The following is a 16,565-nucleotide window of genomic DNA, read 5'->3' on the forward strand; positions in this document are numbered from 1 at the left end:
CTGCATCGCAGAAGGGTCCATGTCATAAAAGATGTCAAAAGTGGTCTTGAATAATCAGAACCCTTCTCCTAGACTGTCTAATGTTAATTGTTTTCTGCCACTGCTGCTTCTACATCTTCTTCTTCATCTGGCACAGGTTCAGAAGCACTCATCTCTATCATGTCATCTTCTGTTAATTTGTCTTGGGTGGTGTCTATTAAACTCTTCGATTCCCCTGAGATCCATATCAAACCCTTCACCCCATCTTTTTTGCCATATCCACAATCTTTTTCATGATTTCCTTGCTTGGCTTTATCATCAATCCTGTGAAATCATGCATAACATCTGGATGCAGTATTCTCCAGTAGGAATTTATTGTTTCAGGCTTGATGGTTTTCATGGCTTTTTCCATAATAATGATGGCATCTTCAGTGGTACAATCCTTCCAGACTTCCACAATGTTCTATCAGGGTTCGCTTCCATAGAGTTGACAGTCCTTTCCATAGAGTACCATGTATATGTGTAATGAGTCTTTAAGGTCCTTATGATCCCCTGATCTAGAGGCTGAATTAGAGACAGTGTGTTTGGAGACAAGTAGACCACTTTGACACCTTCGGTATTGAACTGATGGGGTTCAATGCCAAGGGCATTGTCCAATAACAAGAGAATTTTAAAAGGCAAAACCAGGCCAGGTGTAGTGGCTCTCCCCTGTAATCCCAGCACTTTGGGAGGCCGAGGCGGCCACATCACTTGAGGTCAGGGGTCTGAGACCAGCCTGGCCAACATGGTGAAACCCTGTCTCTACTAAAAATACAAAAATTAGCTGGGCATAGTGGTGTGTGCCTGTAATCCCAGTTACTTAGGAGGCTGAGGCAGGAAAATCGCTTGAACCCAGGAGGCGGAGGCTGCAGTGAGCTGAGATCACGCTACTGCATTCCAGCCTGGGTGACAGAGTAGGACTCCATCTCAAAAAACAACAAAAAAAGGCAATCCCCTTACTGACAAGGTACGTCCTGACTTCAGGGACAAAGTATCAATGAAATCGATCCAGAAAAAGGGTGCTTGTCCAGGCTTTCTTGTTGTACAACCAAAAAATTGGCAGCTGGTGTTTTTCTTTCCCTTCGGCTTGGGGGTTAGCAGATTTATAGATAAGGGCAGCCTTCATAATAAACCTGACTGCATTTGCACAAAACAGTAGAGTTGGTTTATCTTTTCTTTCCTTAAATCCTACTGCTCACTTCTCTTCCTTACTAATAGAGGTCTTTTGTGGCTTTCTGTTTTCTTCTGCATTAAAAACCTGTCCAGGCAGGTACTTTTCTCCTCTTTTCTTTCTTTTTTGAGACAAAGTCTCACTCCCATTGCCCAGGCTGGAGTACAGTGGCACAATCACAGCTCACTGTAGCCTCAACCTCCTGGACTCAGCTGATCCTCCCACCTCAGCCTCCTGAGTAGCTGGGACTACAGGCATTTGCCACCACGCCTGGTGATTTTTTTTTTTTTTTTTTTTTTTTTTGAGACAGTCTCGCTCTGTTGCCCAGGCTGGAGTGCCGTGGCACGATCTTAGCTCACTTAGCTCCGCCTCCCAGGTTCACGCTGTTCTCCTGCCTCAGCCTCCCAAGTAGCTGGGACTACAGTCGCCCGCCACCACGCCCAGCTAATTTTTCGTATTTTCAGTAGAGATGGGGTTTCGCCATGTTGGCCAGGATGGTCTCCATCTCCTGACCTCGTGATCCGCCCGCCTCGGCCTCCCAAAGTGCTGGGATTACAGGCGTGAGCCACCGCGACCGGCCTTTTTTTTTTTTTCTTTTTTTGTTTTTAGTAGAGATGGGGTTTCACCATATTGCTCAGGCTGGTCTTGAACTCCTGAACTCAAGCAATCCACCCACTTCGGCCTCCCAAAGTGCTGGGATTAGAGGTGTGGGCCACTGTGCTGGGCTTCAATTATTTTCTTATTGGCATCTCAGAACTCATCTTTTGTCTCTTGGTAGGTAAAAGCTGCTTTTCCTGTTATCTTGACTTTTTTTTTTTTTTTTTCTTTTTTTTTTGAGGCAGAATCTCACTCTCATCACTCAGGCTGGAGTGCGGTGGCACCAACACAGCTCACTGCAGCCTCGACCTCTGGGCTTAGGTGATTCTCCTACCTCAGCCTCCCAAGTAGCTGGGACTATAGGTGCATGCCACCATGCCTGACTAATTTTTAGTACTTTTAGCAGAAATAGGGTTTTGCCATGTTTCCCAGGCTAGTCTCAAACTTCTGGGCTCAAGCAGTCCTCCCATCTTGGCCCCCCAAAGTGCTAGAATTATAGGCATGAGTCACCGCACCCAGCCTCTCTTGACATTTTTAAAGCCAAACCTCTTTCTAAAACTACCAAACCATCCTTTGATGGCATTAAATTCTCTAGCGTTAGATCCCTCACCTTCCTTTTGCTTTGTCATGTAATGACTTCACTTTTTCTCAAATCACATTAGAGTCCACATGTACTCCTTTCTTATAGCAATCCTGCACCCACATAAAAGCTGCATTTTCAATATGACATAAAAAGGTGTTTTGCAAAAAGTGCAAGATTTTCACACCTCCTGGTATAGCTTCACCGATTTCCTCTTTTTTTTTTTTTTTTTTACAATAGTCCTTACACTGGATTCATCTATCTTGAAATAGTGGACAACCACAGGTACAGACCTCAATCTGTGGAACATATCAAGCAACTCAGATTTTTCTTGAAATGTCATAACTTTTCTCTGCTTCCTGGAGTGCTCCCAGCATTAATAGTGGCACTTCACTTGGGTCCTATGCCGAAATTCAAGGTGGTATTGCACGAGACAATGAAAACTCCATGAGAACTGTAAGAGATCACCTTTTTACTGCAATAGGCAAGTTACTAGAGGGCAAACTGCTCATGCAGAGATGATTAGTGTCACAGCATTTTAAGTGGATACTCGAAACAACTGAACTCAATGCAATAGCAACAGAAGGTGGTTATAAAATTATTACAGTAGTACAGTATGTACTAATTTTATGCAGTTATGATTTAATACGGCATCGAAATTTTTCTTTTTTTTTTTTGAGACAGGGTCTCCCTCTGTCACTCAGGCTGGAGTGCAGTGGCATGATCACGGGTCACTGCAATTTTGACGTGGGCTCAAGCGATTCTCTCACCTCAATCTCCCAAGTAACAGGGACTACAGGTGTGTACCACTATGCCCAGTTAATTTTTTCAACAATTTTTTTGTAGAGACAGGGTCTGGCTATGTTGCCCAGACTGTAGTGCAGTGGCATGATCACAGCTCACTGTAACCTCAAATTCCTGGGCTCAAGTGATCCTCCTGCCTCACCTTCCTGAGTAGCTAGGACAGTACGCACGTGCCTCAAGTGATCCTCCCATCTTGGCCTCCCAAAGTGCTCTGATTACAGGTCTTGGCCACCTCATCCAGCCAATTTTAACTTCTTGTAATAGATTTATCTATATTTCATTGTAGTAAATGATTAAACAGACTAGTATCTATATTTGGTGCATTCATGACATACCGAACTTTCTCTTAATTTTTCAATATTTCTAGGCTATGTGGTTGGTTTGTACATTTTTCAAATTGTTGCAAATTTCTAAAAAAAAATTCCAATGTATTTATTGAAAAAAACTGGCTGGGCATGATGGCTCATGCCTGTAATCCCAGCACTTTGGGAGGCCAAGGCAGGTGGATCACGAGGTCAGGAGTTCAAGACCAGCCTGGCCAAGATGGTGAAACCCCATCTTTACTAAAAATACAAAAAAATTAGCCAGGCGTAGTGGCAGGTGCTTGTAATCCCAGCTGCTCGGGAGGCTGGGGCAGAGAATTGCCTGAACCCGGGAGGCAGAGGTTGCAGTGAGCCAAGATCACACCAGTGCACTCTAGACTGGGTGACAGAGGAAGACTCCGTCAAAAAAAAAAAAAAAAAAAAAAAAGCAAGAAAGAAGGAAAAAGAAAGAAAGGAGAAAGGAAAGGAAAGGAGAGGAGAAAGGAAAGGAAAGGAAAAAGGAAAGGAACGAGAAAGGAAAGAGAGGAGAAAGGAGAGGAGAGGAGAAAGGAGAGAAGAGGGGAGGGGAGGGGAGAGGAGGGGAGGGGAGGGGAGGGAACAAACAAACTTGTGTGGATCCAGGCAGTTCAAACCCATGCTGTTCAAGGGTCAACTGTATATTTCTTTTAGATACTATATAGTTGGATCTTGATTTTTTTAAAGACAGTCTCACTCTGTCACCCAGGCTGCTGTCTTTTAGTTGGAGTGTTAAATTGGAGTGTTTATATTGAAAGTAGTTATTAATATGGCTGGGCATAGGTCTACATTAGTTTGCTGGAGTTGTACTGTGGTCTGAATGTGTCCCCAAAATTGATGTGTTGAAAGCTCAGTCCCCAACACAATAATATGAGAAGGTGGGGTCTTTTTTTTTTTTTTTTTTTTTTTTTTTTTTTGAGATGGAGTCTTGCTCTGTCGCCCAGGCTGGAGTGCAGTGGCACGATCTCAGCTCCTTACAACCTCCATCTCCCAGGTTAAAGCAATTCTCCTCCCTCAGCCTCCTGAGTAGCTGGGATTACAGGTATGCACCACTACGCTTGGCTAATTTTTTTTTTTTTTTTTTTTTTTTTTTTTTGAGACGGAGTCTCGCTGTGTCTCCCAGGCTGGAGTGCAGTGGCGTGATCTCGGCTCACTGCAAGCTCCGCCTCCCGGGTTCATGCCATTCTCCCGCCTCAGCCTCCCAAGTAGCTGAGACTACAGGCGCCCGCCACCACGCCCGGCTAGTTTTTTGTATTTTTAGTAGAGACGGGGTTTCACCATGTTAGCCAGGATAGTCTCGATCTCCTGACCTCGTGATCCACCCGCCTCGGCCTCCCAAAGTGCTGGGATTACAGGCTTGAGCCACCGCGCCCGGCCTAATTTTTGTATTTTTAGTACAGACAGGGTTTCACTAAGTTGGCCAGGCTGGTCTTGAACTCCTGATCTCAGGTGTTCTGACTGCCTCGGCCTCCCGAAGTGTTAGGACTACAGGTGTGAAACACCATGCTCGGCCTAGAAGGTGGGGTCCTTTAAGATGTTTTTAGATCATGAAGACTCCGCCCTCATGAATGGATTAATATCACTATGAAGAGGGCTTGTGGGAGTGGGTTCACTCTCTCTTGCCCTTCTGCTTTTCTGCCGTGTGAAGACACAGAGTTCATTCTCTCTTGTTCTTGTGCCTTCTGCCATGTGAGGATGCAATCAGAAGACTTGGATGCTTTTGGAACTATGAGAGAATAAATTTCTGTTCTTTATATATTATCCAGTCTCAGATATTCTGTTATAGCATCACACAACAGACTAAGACAGGTTGCCATAACAAAGAACCACAGAGTGGGTAGCTTAAACAACAGAAATTTATTTTCTCACAGTTCTGGGGGCTAGAAGTCTGAGATCAAGGTGTTGAGATGGTTGATTCCTTTTGGGGGCCATGAGAAAAGGATCTGTTCTAGGTTCTATTCTCTCCCCTCTGCTTGTAGATGGCTGTCTCCACATCATCTTTCCTCTGTTATGTGTCTATGTCTGAATTTTCTCTTATGAGGACACCAGTCATAGAGGAGTAGGGTCCACCCTAAGACCTCATTTTAACTTAAAACCTCTGTAGGCCAGGTGCGGTGGCTCAAGCCGATAATCCCAGTACTTTGGGAGGCCGAGGCAGGTGGGTTATCTGGGGTCAGGAGTTCGAGACCAGCCTGGCCGACACGGCGAAACTCCATCTCTACTAAAAATACAAAATATCACCAGGTGTGGTGGTGTGTGCCTGTAGTCCCAGCTACTTGGGAGGTTGAGGCAGGAGAATTGCTTGAACCCAGGAGCTGGAGGGTGCAGCGAGCCAAGATTGTGCCATTGCACTCCAGCCTGGGTGATACAGCAGGACTCCATCCAAAAAAAAAAAAAAAAAAAACACCTCTGTACAGATTCTATCTGTAATCCCAGCACTATGGAAGGCTGCGGGGGGTGGGGGGGGAGTGGCGGATCACGAGGTCATGAGTTCGAGACCAGCCTGGCCAACGCAATGAAACCCCGTCTTTACTAAAAATACAAAAATTAGCCAGGTGTAGTGGTCTGTGCCTGCAGCTCCAGCTACTCAGGAGGCTGAGGCAGGAGAATAGCTTGAACCCGGGAGGCGGAGGTTGCAGTGAGCCAAGACCATACCATTACACTTCGGCCTGGGTGACAGAGTGAGACTCCATCTCAAAAAAAAAAAAAATATTCTGGCCAGGCGCAGTGGCTCACGCCTGTAATCCCAGCACTTTGGGAGGCTAAGTTGGGCGGATCATGAGGTCAGGAGATCGAGACCATCCTGGCTAACACTGTGAAACCCCGTCTCTACTAAAAAAACAAAAAAATTAGCTGGGCGTGGTGGCGGGTGCCTGTAATCCCAGTTACTCGGGAGGCTGAGGCAGGAGAATGGCATGAACCCAGGAGGTGGAGCTTGCAGTGAGCCGAGATCACGCCACTGTACTTAAGCCTGGGCGACAGAGCAAGAAACCGTCTCAAAAAAAAAAAAAAAAAATTTCTATCTGTAAATATTAGGATTACTTGAGCCCATGAGTTTGAGGCAGTAGTATGCATGGCTGCGCCTGTGAATAGCCACTGCACTCCAGCCTGGGCAACATAGCAAGACCCTGTCTCTAAAATTAAATAAATAAATAAATAAATATTACAAACACAATGAAATAAATAAATTAGGCAAGGATTATTAACACTAAGGCCAATGGCTGATAGATTGTTGGGGAACAGCATATTCACATGGTCTCAACTTACCACCCAACAAGTTATTTATTTTTACATGTGGAAAAGAGCTCCCTCTCAATAGAGAGATCTAGCAGATACCATCTTAACCGAGTAAATAAACTTAGTATCGACTGGGCGCAGTGGCTCATGCCTGTAATCCTAACACTTTGGGAGCCCATGGCAGGCAGATCACCTGAGGTTTGGGGTTCAAGACCAGCCTAGCCAACATGGCAAAACGCTGTCTCTACTAAAAATACAAAAATTAGCTGGGCATGGTGGCGCATGCCTGTAATCCCAGCTACTAGGGAGGCTGAAGCAGGAGAATCACTTGAACCCAGGAGGCAGAGGTTGCAGTGAGCGGAAACCGTGCCACTGCACTCCAGCCTGGGTGACAGAGTGAAACTCTGCCTCAAAAGAAAAAATAAAAATAAAAAGTAAAATAAACTCAGTATCATCAATAATGGGATAAGGCAACATTACATGACTAAAGTAATGCAACGAATAGGAAGAACATGTTATACAATATCCTTAGTATTCTTGTAGTATTATGTAGTATTCTTGCAAAAAGGCTTACTGTGAATCTAATTATAAAGAAACATTCAAAGAGACCCAAATTGAAGGATATCCTACAAGACAATTTGGATTCTTCAAAAATGTCAATGTCATGAAAAACAAAAAGACAGGAAGACCATTCTAAATTAAGAAAGAATCAAGAGACATGACAACCAAATACAATCAGTGATCCCTCATTCAATCCTGAATCAGATATTTTTTTAAAGCTGTAATGGAAAACATAGGGATATTTAGAGAAATGTAATTATGATCTGTAGTCTAGATAATAATATTGCATTTTTATTTCTTGGTCACTTTGTAAAACAGGTGGCAGTTTCTCAGAAAGTTAACGGAATTGCCATATTATCCAGCAATTCCACTCTTAGTATGTACCCTAAAGAATTAAAAGCAGTGATTCCAATACTAGTAAACCAATGTTCATGGTGGCATATTCACAACAGCCAAAGGCTAAAACATTCCAAATGTCTATCAGTAAACAAAATGTGGTCTATCCATATAGGAGAATATTATTCAGCCTTAAAAAAAGACTGAAATTCTGAACATGTGCTACAACATGGCTGAACCTTAAAAACAATATGCTAAGTGAAGTAAGCCACACATCAAAGGACAAATAATGTGTGTCTCAACTTATATGAGGTAATTAAAAGAGGCAAATTCACAGACAGAAAGTAAAACTGAAGTTACCAGGGGGAATGGGGAGCTATCATTCAATGGGTACAGTTTCTGTTGGTGATGATGAAGAAGTTCTGGAAATGGATAGTGGTCACGGTTACACAACACTGTGAATGTACGTAATGCCACAACTATATACTTTAAAATAGCCAAATAGTAAATTTTATGTATATTTTACCACATTTTTATTTTTTGTTGTGTTTTAGAGACAGTGTCTCACTCTGTCATCTAGGCTGGAGTGCAGCAGTGCAATCATGGTTCACTGCAGCCTCTCAAACTTTTGGGCTCAAGCCATCCTCTTGTCTCAGTCCCCTGAGTAGTTGGGACTATAGGCACACACCAGTATGCCCAGTTAAAAATTTTTTTTTTTTTTTTTTGAGATGGAATCTCTCTCTGTCGCCCAGGCTGGAGTGCAGTGGCACGATCTCGGCTCACTGCAACCTCTGCCTCCCAGGTTCAAGCGATTCTCCTGCCTCAGCCTCCCAAGTAGCTGGGATTACAAGTGCTTGCCACCATGCCAGGCTAATTTTTGTATTTTTAGTAGAGACGGGGTTGCACCATGTTGGCCAGGCTGGTCTCAAACTCCTGACTTCATGATCCACCCACCTCGGCCTCCCAAAGTGCTGGGATTACAGGTGTGAGCCACCGCGCCTGGCATGCCCAGTTAATTTTTAACTTTTTTTTTTTTTTTTTTACAGATAGGGTCTCACTCTGTCGCTAAGGCTGGAGTGCAGTGGCAAGAACATTGCTCACTGTAGCCTCAGCCTCCTAGGCTCAAGTGTTCTTCCTGCCTTGGCCTCCCAAACTGCTGGGATTATAGGCATGAGCTACCATGCCTGGCCTAATAATCACATTATTATCTTCTTTTTTTTTTTTTTTTTTTTTTTTTTTTTTGAGACAGGGTCTCACTTTGTCACCCAGGCTGATTTTTAAATATTTTTGTAGAGATGGGAATCTCACTATGTTGTCCAGGCTAGTCTTGAATCCTGGCCTTAAGCGGTCCTCCCACCTTGGCCTCCCAAAGTGCTGGGATTACAGGCATGAGCCACCACACTCAGTCCCAGATTTTTTTTTTTTTTTTTTTTTTTTTTTAAGAAAAGACTGGCCAGGCGCAGTGGCTCATGCCTTTAATCCCAGCACTTTGGGAGGCCAGGGCAGGCAGATCACAAGGTCAAGAGATCGAGACCATCCTGGCCAACATGGTGAAACCCCATCTCCACTAAAAATACAAACATTAGCTGGGCATGGGGTTGCACGCCTGTAGTCCCAGCTACTTGGGAGGCTGACACAGGAGAATCGCTTGAACCCAGAAGGTGGAGGATGCAGTGAGCCAAGGTCGTACCACTACACTCCAGCCTGGTGACAGAGTGAGACTCAGTCTCAACAAAAAAAGGAAAAGAAAAGATTGTGGTTATGCAGGATGATGTCCTTATTATGAGGAGATACAGACCAAAATATTTAGGGGTAAAGTGTCATAATGCCCGCAACTTATTTTCAGTTGGTCCAGGATAAAAAGAGAGAGAAAAGAAAGAAACATGGCAATAACAACTGGCGAATCCAGGTGTAGGTTACATAGCTGTTCACTGTACTATTCTTTCAACTTCTCTGCACTGAAATTTTTCAAAATAAAAAGTGCTCAGAAAATATTTTTAAATGGAGAGATGAATGGTGGAAGGAACCCTCCCAGATAGAAAGATAAGCATGAGCAAAGGTGAAGAGGCAGAAAAAGTGTTTTTGAGAAACAGTTGGTAGTCTAGTGTGATGACAGTGAACGGTACATACTAAGATGTTCTGGGAGAGAAAGCCAGAAACGTAGGCTGGCATCAGATTGATAAAAGCCTTCAGCAAAAGAATAGAGAGTCTGGGCCGGGTGCAGTGGTTCACGCCTGTAATCCCAGCACTTTGGGAGGCCGAGGCGGGCGGATCACAAGGTCAGGAGTTTGAGACTAGCCTGGCCAACATGGTGAAACCCTATTTCTACTAAAAGTACAAAAATTAGCCAGGCACAGTGGCATGCGCCTGTAATCCTAGCTACTTGGGAGGCTGAGACAGGAGAATCACTTGAACCCGGGAGATAGAAGTTGCAGTGAGCTGAAATCACGCCACTGCACTCCAGCCTGGATGACAGAGCAAGAATCCGTCTCAGGCCGGGCGCAGTGGCTCAAGCCTGTAATCCCAGCACTTTGGGAGGCCGAGACGGGCGGATCACGAGGTCAGGAGTTCGAGACCATCCTGGCTAACACGGTGAAACCCCGTCTCTACTAAAAAATACAAAAAACTAGCCGGGCGAGGTGGCGGGCGCCTGTAGTCCCGGCTACTCGGGAGGCTGAGGCAGGAGAATGGCGTAAAAACCCGGGAGGCAGAGCTTGCAGTGAGCTGAGATCCGGCCACTGCACTCCAGCCTGGGTGACACAGCGAGACTCCGTCTCAAAAAAAAAAAAAAAAAGAATCCGTCTCAAAAAAAAAAAAAAGTAGTTAGTTCAAGTCTTCTTTCCCTAACCTCCTCTCTTATCTGAGTCCTTTTTCCTTTTGAAGAGGAGAAGAATCAGAGGTATCTGCACAGAAGCACAAGTCCTGCAGCATGCAGGCCAAGATGGGCACCCGTAGGAAGCTCAAGTGCAGATAGGCCAGGCAAGCATATGTGCCACTGGGGTCAACAGCTGCTGCTTGCACTACCTAGAGGGAGGACAGGAGGGAAAGAGGGAAGAGAGAAATGAACAGGGCTGAGGTGGAGGGTGAGGGTGAAGCTGCAGCAGGATGGTGGGGTGGGCAAGTGGGGACCACCTGCGGATCGTGCTGCATATAGGCCTTGCTCCACACAGCGCCACCCACCACAGGGATATTCGGGAGTAGGGGCCGGGGGGATCTCTGCTTATCAGCTCAGGCATCCCATTAACCCCAGAATGATTCCACTGGTTGCCTCCAAACCACATACTCTAGGCCCCATGGCACTCAGCCTCCCTCCCAATTTCCCATTTCTGTGTTGAAAATAAGAGCTTCAGGTTGGCAGGAGTGAGGACATTCTGAGAAGGCAGAGTTCAGCCTGGCATAGGAACATTTGGGATGATCAGATCTCAGATGGCGGATAGAGCTGGAGGAGGCATCTAGCTGAGCCACCAGGGAGGGTGGAGGGTGTGAAAAAGGTCTCTCGAGGGCCATCAGAGGATGGGAGTCCGTCCGCCAAACCAAGAGAGGAGCTGCACAGCAGTGTGCGCTGCCTGGGGAGACAGGCTGCTGCTGTTCTGGGCAAAGCAGGCCAGCTCCAAGCCTTCTCAGGCCATAAGAAGATAAATTATGTAGGATGCATATAACCAGCTCCCTCTCCCCAGGGGCATCCTCCTTTACCCAAACGTGTCTCCCACCTCCACCTCCATGGCTCCGGCTTGAGTTATGCCAGCAGGTGGGACCCTTCTTTAGCCTTTAGCCTGAGCCTTTACCTTCCCTGCCACACTCACCTTCCACCTTTACCTCTATGGCTCATTGAGCTGCTCTGCCAGGGGTGCCAATGAGATGGGGTCGCATAGGGTGTAGCATTACTATCCAGGCCAATCCCATCAGGCAAACTTTTGCTAACTTCCTTCCCCACCCAGCAGGGGAACAGTTTTCCTATTCCTGGTTCTCTAACCCAGATACAGAACCCCCTAAAGTCTCACAGCTACCCAGCGTGCCTACCTGGGAGAGGGTGCACCTGGCAGAGTCAAGGGGAAGAGCACAAGCTCTCTGATGGGACCTGCTGCCCTGAGAACAAGTCAGCATGTACTGAGGGCATGAGAGCGAGAAACTCAGATCAAACGTGTCCAATGACACAGAGAAGCTGTGCTGGGATAGGACACTGAGGAAAATGGGCAGGAAATTCTAGCTGAAATGGGAAAAAAGGAGAGTCTTGGTCTAGTTTCAGGTTAACCTAGGACCGTGTTCTCACGAGCAGACAGATGGCACCCTGTCAGTGATTATGGAGGCGGTGGAAAGATCACTGCTCTCAGTGGTATCATTTAGTTCTTTGACCTACAACCTAAGAAATCAGATCCCTCACGTGGAAAAGTGAAAGTCACAATACAAGACCTTACAGCTGTTGAGATTAAATGAGATCACATGTAAGTGCCAGTGCTTAGTAAATTGCATAGGACCATAACGCCCTTGAAGTAGGCAGACAGAGGCCTCCGTGGCAGGCTCTGGGCTGTCATAACCTCTTATCAAGTACCAGGCCTGGAGCTACTCAGGCTTCACATGGCACTTAGCTATAAGGAAATCCTGATACACCCTGCAGGCCCTTACCTGTGGCCCGTGGAGCGGGAGTAAAGTGGGAAAGAAGGATGAAAAGGAAGAACCATTCTCTGGAGAGGGAGCACGGGTTGCCAGAAGGATGGTATAAAGGCTCACCTTGAGTTGCATCTCCAGGAGAAGGAGTATTTGTGGTCCCCAGATGTCCTCCAACATCCCATATCTAGGGACAAAAAAGACAGTCAGTTGTGCTCTATCCCCTGTCTGGTTGCATCTGCTTAATCTCTCCCCAGCTTCCTTTTTCTGAGGATGACTCCACCTTCTGAGCAACAGAAGATTCCAGTGGGAATCTAGACCTTGGATGAATTAAACAGGACTTGGGGGAGGATTTGCCCTGTCCTCAGGCCATTCTCCTTTTAATCTTTTCTACTTTTGCTATCCCAGCTCCTGAGGTCGTTCTCCCCTCCACAGGCCATTAAACACCTGTCTCGAAGGGGTCTCCTTCAAGGTTAGCTCCTAGTGCAGGTTCAGCCCTGGCCAGAACTGGAAAAGGGCAGGGCCCTGGGAGTCAGCCTGAAGATGGTGTGCTGAAGCCAGCTTCCTTCCTGTGCGGCAGCGGCAGGTCTTGGCAATCTGCTGGCATGGTGGACACAGTTTCCCACTACCAACTGGGTCACAGATGGGAGAGAAATCTCCCTAGGAAGGAGTGGGCCATAGAAAAAGAAAACCCAAGAATGGACACAAGAGTCAAGGGAGTGTCCGTCACTGGTCTGAGGACTGCTGCATGGTCCTATGCTTCCATTTCCTTCCCTCATGGTTCTTCACCTTGGTTCCAGGGAAACAGGCTCACAAACCCCTTATCCACTGATGAGACCTTGTTCCCTGGGCTCTCAGCTGGTACTGCACTAAAGATGCCAACAATATGGCCCTTGCCCCATAATCATCTGCCGATTCGCCTCTTTCCCCTAGAAGAATGGCTCTGAGACAGCATGTGAGTCTAATCAAAGAGCTTCAGGGTAATATAGAGACCACAGCTCCATTCCTCTCCACACGAAACTCGTAGCCCCTACTCATTCGCTAATATTTACCATGGCAGCCATGTGCCAATCAGGGGAGGAAAACACTGACCAAAATCTACTCCCTGCCTCCCAGAAGCTCACCATTTAATCAGGGCTACAGACAGCTCTCCTTCATGTATCTCAAAGTTATGGAATGGGTGCCCGGAATATCTTTTGCCTACTTCTTGGCGTATCTACATTGTTTACATGCTTTAGGAGTTTCAAATGCTGTCTTTTTTATTCTCTCATTATACAGTGTGACTCGGCAGCGATGTCTCCTGCCTCTGAATCTTCAGAGCAGTAACCTGGGCCTCTCTATGACACATCACTTTCTACTTGAATTTTATGTTTTTAATGCATAATTGATCTTCTCTACTAGACTGTATTTCCTGAGAGCAGAGAAAGTGTCTTTTACATCTTCATATCCCTCAGAGCACCCTGCACAGTTCCATGTACACAGTAGGTGCTCAAAAAATATTCATGGAAAGCCAAGCACGGTGGCTCACACCTGTAATCCCAGCATTTTTTTTTTTTTTTTTTTTTTGAGACGGAGTCTCACTCCGTCGCCCAGGCTGGAGTGCAGTGGAGCGATCTCAGCTCATTGCAAGCTCCGCCTCCTGGGTTCACGCCATTCTCGTGCCTCAGCCTCCCGAGTAGCTGGGACTACAGGCGCCCACCACCACACCCGGCTAGTTTTTTTTTGTATTTTTTAGTAGAGACAAGAGGTTTCACCGTGTTAGCCAGGATGGCCTTGATCTCCTGACCTCGTGATCCGCCCGTCTCAGCCTCCCAAAGTGCTGGGATTACAGGCTTGAGCCACCGTGCCCGGCCAATCCCAGCATTTTGGGAGGCTGAGGTGGGCAGATCACCTGAGGTCAGGAGTTCAAGACCAGCCTGGTCAACATGGTGAAACCCCACCTCTCCTAAAAATACAAAAATTAGCCAGGCATGGTGGTGTGTGCCTGTAATTTCAGCTACTTGAGAGGCTGAGGCAGAAGAATCGCTTGAACCCAGGAGGCAGAGGGTGCAGTGAGCCGAGATCACACCACTGCCCTCCAGCCTGGAAGATAAAGTGAGACAAGATGTTTGTTGGACGAATGAAGGCTTGTTTGTGAAATTATTGGATGTTCCCAGATTTTTTAAATATATACTTTTTTCATTAATTTAAAACTCCTTGTTACAATTTTCTCAATTAACACAAAGCTTGAACTCAATGCAAGCAGCATAGAATTCTTATGCATTCCTTACAACCATGAAAGTAACCAGTCTTATGTAAATACATAATTCTATATTCAGCTGCTTTTGCATCATAACATGTAAGTACTCATATCCTCTATGAACCTTAAGTGTCTACCCTGCTATGTGGCATTAAGCCTGCATCCTCCCTAAATGCTGTGTGGTAACGCTATAATTCAGCCTACAGCTGAATGGAGGCAATACACTGGCCTTGAGCATCCAACCTTGGGTAAAAAGACTCAGGTTTCCCCATCAAAATCAGCCTACAAAACCATCCTGCCTAGCCAGGTGTGGTGGCTCACGCCTGTAATCCCAACACTTTGGGAGGCCGAGGTGGGCAGATCTCTTGAGGCCAGGAGTTTGAGACCAGGAGTTTGAGACCAGCCTGGCCAACATGGGGAGAAACCCCATCTCTACCAAAAAATACAAAAATTATCCGGGAGTAATGGCACACGCCTGTAGTCCCAGTTACTCAGGAGGCTGAGGCACGATAATCGCTTGAACCCAGGAGGAGGAGGGTGGGGTGAGCAGAGATCACACCACTGCACTCCAGCCTGGGTGACAGTGAGACACTGTCTCAAAACAAACAAACGAACAAAAACCAAAAACCAAAAAACCGTCCTTCCTAGGAGAATGAACTTGCCCAGAAATAAAGTGAATTCAAAAATTAAGAAAAGGTCTTATGGTGGCTAGGGACTGTTGTAGAAATTGTCAGAAACGATAGCTGGGACCTGGGATAGCACTTCCTCTATGCAGTCCCTGGGCTAAAAACTTACATGTGTCATCTCATTTAATCCTCAAAAACCGGAGGTAGTATTAACATTATCCCCAATCTTGCAAATGAAGCAGCTGAGTCTCAAGAGATGTAATAAGTTTGTCCAAAGTCACAAACCCAAGTTTCTCCGACTCTAGATCCCAAGCTGAGAGTCTTGCTCAGATCATCCCAGGTTCCTTTCTTTCTTCTTGCACTTGGGGTGCAATAAGGGGCAATGGAGCCAGCAGTGTGTAACATACTGCACCGTCGGAAGAGACGTTAGGGATCATCCGTTTCAGCCTCCTTATTTTACAGAAGAAGGAACTCGTAGGTCACACAGAGCCAGGGACGGCTCTGCAACGGAATCGCAATGGGCACTAGAATTCCAGTCCAAGCCTCATTTTACAGAGCGGGGGAACTGAAGCCCACAGGGCCTGGGGGCCTCCCGGGTTCCGAATCCACCAGCGGCTGAGCCAGATCCAGCCCCGGGCGCACTCACCGCCCTGTCTGATTCTACCTCCGCGTTCACCTGAGCCGCGAACCCTCCCCGTGGGCTGCCAGCTCCCGGGAGTACCTGTCGGCCGCGCAAAGGCCCTCGGCTCGCGGTGACAAGACGCCGGCGCGGGCGAGCGGGCCTTCGCGGGCCACAGCCGGACCCCGGCATCGCGGACCCTGGTCGCCTCGCCAGCCCCTTTCCTCAGAACGGCAAGGCCTCAGGAGCGTGTGCACGCCGGGACGCCCCAGATTATTTGGAAGCGCTGGTCCCGGAGGCAAGGCCGGCTTGGTCTCCTCTCCTCAATCCCCCTACGCCGCCCCCTGGACCTTCTGCAGACCGGGTCCCAGCCCCAGAGTACCTCAGGAAAAAACCACACCGCGCCTCGCTGAGTCAAGCGGCCGGGACTCTAGAAGGGGCGAGGTTCCCATGGCAACGAGGGAAACTATTTGCGCCTGCGCAGAGGCGCTAGGCACGCTGGGAAATGTGGTTTCCGGGTTGTCCCTGGAAGCTAAAGGAACGGACACAAGGTGGCGCGCGAACGTTGCGGTCGATGTGGCTAACCCGGGTCCCCAGCTCCCGGGCGCTGCGGGCACAGGAGAGGCCGCGAAGGTCTGAAAGGCAGTTTCTCTGAGGCGTCTGGGATGCGGAGTGAAGAGAAGGCAGAGTCTCTTCCGCGTGGTTGATTTTGCCGTTTGAAAACTTGGCCTAACGAGGGACCGCCCTGTCCGGGGCGAGGGCGACCGCTTCCGAGGCCCCGCCCCAGCCTGGGCTGAGCGGGGCGCGGCGGAGGGAGGACGCTCTGACGGTGGG

General features: G+C 47.3%; 1 protein-coding gene across 6 annotated transcripts in view; it reads right to left on the reverse strand.

The window, feature by feature from the left end:
- RAD9A (RAD9 checkpoint clamp component A) overlaps nucleotides 1–16,208 on the reverse strand; it is a 79,023-nt gene extending 62,815 nt beyond the window's left edge. For 2 of the 6 annotated variants that reach the window (XM_050756738.1, XM_050756737.1), the window contains exons 1-2: nucleotides 16,114–16,206; nucleotides 12,371–12,434 (exon numbers count right to left, since the gene is read on the reverse strand). The gene's annotated coding sequence lies outside the window, so the exon portion shown is untranslated. Of the gene's footprint in view, nucleotides 1–12,370; nucleotides 12,435–15,281; nucleotides 15,848–16,113 lie in introns of those variants that run through there. The other 4 variants (XM_050756735.1, XM_050756741.1, XM_050756736.1 and 1 more) reach the window with 4 other exon arrangements.
- Nucleotides 16,209–16,565: the final 357 nt, after the last annotated feature.

The sequence above is a fragment of the Macaca thibetana genome, chromosome 14 (genome assembly GCF_024542745.1).
Source record: "Macaca thibetana thibetana isolate TM-01 chromosome 14, ASM2454274v1, whole genome shotgun sequence".
NCBI classification, from domain to species: Eukaryota; Metazoa; Chordata; class Mammalia; order Primates; family Cercopithecidae; genus Macaca; species Macaca thibetana.